Below are 3,673 nucleotides of genomic sequence, written 5' to 3'. Positions count from 1 at the left end.
GAATGGGTGTGACTGCTCCTGTGGGGCCCCTATCAGGGAGAAATGGACCCAAGAGACTTGTCTCTCCTGGGGAGCCACCCTCCCTTCAAGGGAGGCCAAGCTCAGCTAGTGGAGGCCCACGAGGCTCAGCCTGGGGCCATGGCCTTTCTCCAAGACCCCGTCTTCCCTGATGTCAAATAGGTCGTATGTTGTAAGCCCTCCATTCGAGCTTTCTGTGGATAATCCAGCAGTCTGGGAAGCAGAGAGAGTGCGCTCCTTGGTGTAGCCTTCTGCTCCCAGTCCTCCCTCCTTCCTCAGTCAAGCCCACCTCACTCCCCCTGGACACCTGGACAGCGGGGGAAGTTTCAGGAGCTGAGATTCCCGGGCGTGGAATGGACAGGTAGAATGGGACAGGAGTGGCTGGAGAGGCTGTCGGTGACCAGGTGGCTTCCTGTTGGGACTACCTGCAAAAGGTTCTAGAGGCTACCTAGGAGGGCATCATCAGAAGGGTGGCCAAGGGACAGCATGGGCAAAGCCCGTGGACAGGAATCGACACGCTGAGGTTCCCTGTGGCTAGCAGGAAGGCGAGGCCAAAGTGTGCAGGCTGAAGAGTAAGAGGTAAAAATCTCGATCTTTCGTGGAGCAATGGCTCCTGGGAAGAAGGGTTAAGGGAGAGAGGGAGGCCACGGTCTCTCCTGCCTCCGACTCCGCCCCTGCCCCTCTCCCCTCGCAGTGCGCGCGCGCGCGCACACACACGCGCGCACACACACGCGCGCACACACACGCGCGCACACACACGCGCACTTAGCGCTCCGCTCCCCTTTGCAGAGCAGCGGGCGCGGGCGGAGGGAAGGAGGGAGCTCAAGTGCCACCTATTCATGTTCGGCGATGTAACACCCCTCATTTTCCATGCTGGGTAAAGACAAAAACCCTTCACAGCCTGTTTCTGGACTTGTCAGCAGCAGCTGCCAAGAGGAGCACGTTAATTAAACGTCGGCAAAGATGGAAGCCGGGGGCCCGGGCTCTAATTGGACAGTTTGCTTCACCGAATTGAAAAACATTGTGACAAAGGAGGAGGTGCGCGGCGGCCCGGCGGGGGAGGGGGCGGCGGCTTTGATTCCAGCTGATCGGCCCGGCCCCACCCCCAGGGCCGCGTGCTCCGCCCCGCCGGCCCCGAGCGGGGAGTGGGGACGCGCGGGGGAGGGGGCGGGCTCCTGGGGGCGGGCTGCGAGGGGAGGGGTGGGGCTTGGGAGGGGCGCGGGGGGCGGGGATCAAGAGCTGGGTGCGGGCGGGGCCGCGGGTCGGTGGGGTGGGGGGCTCGCGGTCCCCGAGAGGTGTGAAGGATGCGGTCTGGGGTGAGGATGAGGGGATGCATTAGCTGGGGTCTCGGAGGAGGCGGGGTCACCCGTGGTCCTTACCTTGGGACGAGGTCTACTTTCCCATGTGGTACACCGCCGAGGACCACGTTGGCAGGGTGCCTGGGGGCGACCCTCGTCCTGGTTACAGGACCTGTTGACTGGGAGTGGAAGGGTGTGGGGGGGGGACAGTCTTGTGCCCTCGGGGAGCCAGGCCCCTCCCCTCCCTAGGAGCAAGCTGGGCTGCGGAGCGGGTCACGTGAGCAGGCACGAGGTCGGGGTCTCTCTCTCTCTCTCTCTCTCTCTCTCTCTCTCTCTCTCTCTCTCTCTCTCTCTCTCTCTCTGTCTCTCTGTGTCTGTCTGTCTGTCTGTCTCTCTCTCTCTCTCTCTTTAGGCCGACTTTGCCTATCATTTAACCTCCCAGCAGCCCTGAGAGAGGTTGTGGCCTTCCAGCCTTATGGGTGGGGAAACAGTCCCGAGACTGTAATGTGCTAGCTAAGGTCATTAATGACTTATTTTGGTGGCGGGGATGGGGGGGGCGGGGATGGAGGGGTCGGGGGAGCGGTGAAGGATCTTTAAAAAAAAAATTATTTGGGAGAGACAGAGAAGAGATGGATGTGTGGGTCAGGGCTCCAGATGCTTGTGCCACTTTGTGCATCTGTCTTTGTGTGGGTCAGGCTTTGCAAGCAAGCACCTTTCACTGCTGAGCCTTTGCTCCAGGCCAGAGTTTTTTTTAAATAAAATATGTTATTTATTTATTTGAGAGAGAAGGAGCAGAAGAGAGAGAGAATGGGTGCTCCAGGGCCTCCAGCCACTGCACATGAACTCCAGACACATGTGCCATCTTGTGCATCTGGTTAAAGTGGGCACTGGGGAATTGAACCTGGGTCCTTAAGCTTCACAGACAAGCACCTTAACCACTAAGCAATCTCTTCAGCCCCCTGTGGTGTTTTTCTGTTTTTGTTTTTGATAAGATCTTGCACAATCCTAGCTGGTCCCAAACTCACAATCCTCTTGCCTTCTGAGAATGAGTGTTCTTCAGAATGATGCTAGGGTGAGACTTAGATCTTTGATTCCAGTGCCGGCTCCTAGGCTCCTGTTCCCATCCCTCTTGACTTCATTCAGGTCCAGCCTTCTGACTAGATTTTTTTTTCCGAGGTAGGGTCTCACTCTGGCTCAGGCTGACAACTATGGAGTCTCAGGGTGGTCTTGAACTCATGGCAATCCTCCTACCTCTGCCTCCCAAGTGCTGGGATTAGAGGCATACGCCACCATGCCCGGCTTAGATTTTATTTTATTGTATTTTATTTTTTGAGCATGTTCTGAGCAGTATGGGGTTCCAAAGTGGAGAATATTCTCTCTGGGCCCCAGGCTGGGGTATCCCGAAAATGATGTGCAGCAGGCTAGAGGTCACTCTGGAGGGTTCCACACATATCTCCCAGGCCCCATACCCTGGGGAGAGGTGTTCAGCTTCTTTGGGAATGAGGGCTACATTTGGGATTGGGGGCAAGGAAGGCTAAAACTAGTGAGAACCATCAGCAAGTATGGGGAACGGCACCATTGTCCCTGCCAAGGGGATTAAGAGCTCCAAATTGGATGTGGCCGGCTGGGGCCATTGACGGCAGCTCGTGAGAGCTGAGTTTCCCAGGCAGAGTCTGCACGGCCAGTGCCTTCTCTGTGTCCAGACTGCCTGCTGGGCCTAATCCCCTGGGAGCCGGGCTCAGGACCCCAGACACAGCAGCTGTGGAGACAGTGTTGGCCTTGATGAGGTTGGGCCGCCTGACTCTGGGTGCTGGGCTGGCCACCTGGAGGAGAGATGGGTGTGTCCACAGCAGCATGCATAGCTGTTTTGGCCTTGTTATGGTATCTGTGTAGGGTAACTTAAAGACAGACAGGCCAGTGTGTTAGGGTTTTGTTAGTGTGTGTGTGTGTGTGTGTGTGTGTGTGTGTGTGTGTGTGTGTGTGCTCGAGGGCTGATAGAGCCGGGTGCTCAAGAGCAGCTCTTCAGAGTTGGCTGAAGGGGCTCCACAAATTGTAATCAGATTAAGGGGACCAATCACTTAGGGCTCTTGAAAAGGCCACAAGGTTTCTAATCAGTTCTGAGCGCCCTAGCCTACAAAGCCCCGCAGGAGGGGCCTTCTAGGGGACCCGTGGTGTGTGTGTGTGAGGGGGGTGTCTTTCTTCCCTCTCTGTCTTTGGTAATTATGTCAATTTGCTAGCCAAATTGTTTGCTTGAGTGGAGGGGGTGGGGACTTGTGCCCCATTCATGTGGTAATGTGGGAACTGGCAGGGCTCTCAGCTGGGAAAATAGGAGGGACTGGAACCCTTTAGGGAGCAAG

Source organism: Jaculus jaculus, chromosome 3 (assembly GCF_020740685.1).
Source record: "Jaculus jaculus isolate mJacJac1 chromosome 3, mJacJac1.mat.Y.cur, whole genome shotgun sequence".
Lineage (NCBI taxonomy): Eukaryota > Metazoa > Chordata > Mammalia > Rodentia > Dipodidae > Jaculus > Jaculus jaculus.
The sequence above is the reverse complement of the archived record's forward strand: the minus strand, read 5'-3'. Positions refer to the sequence as shown.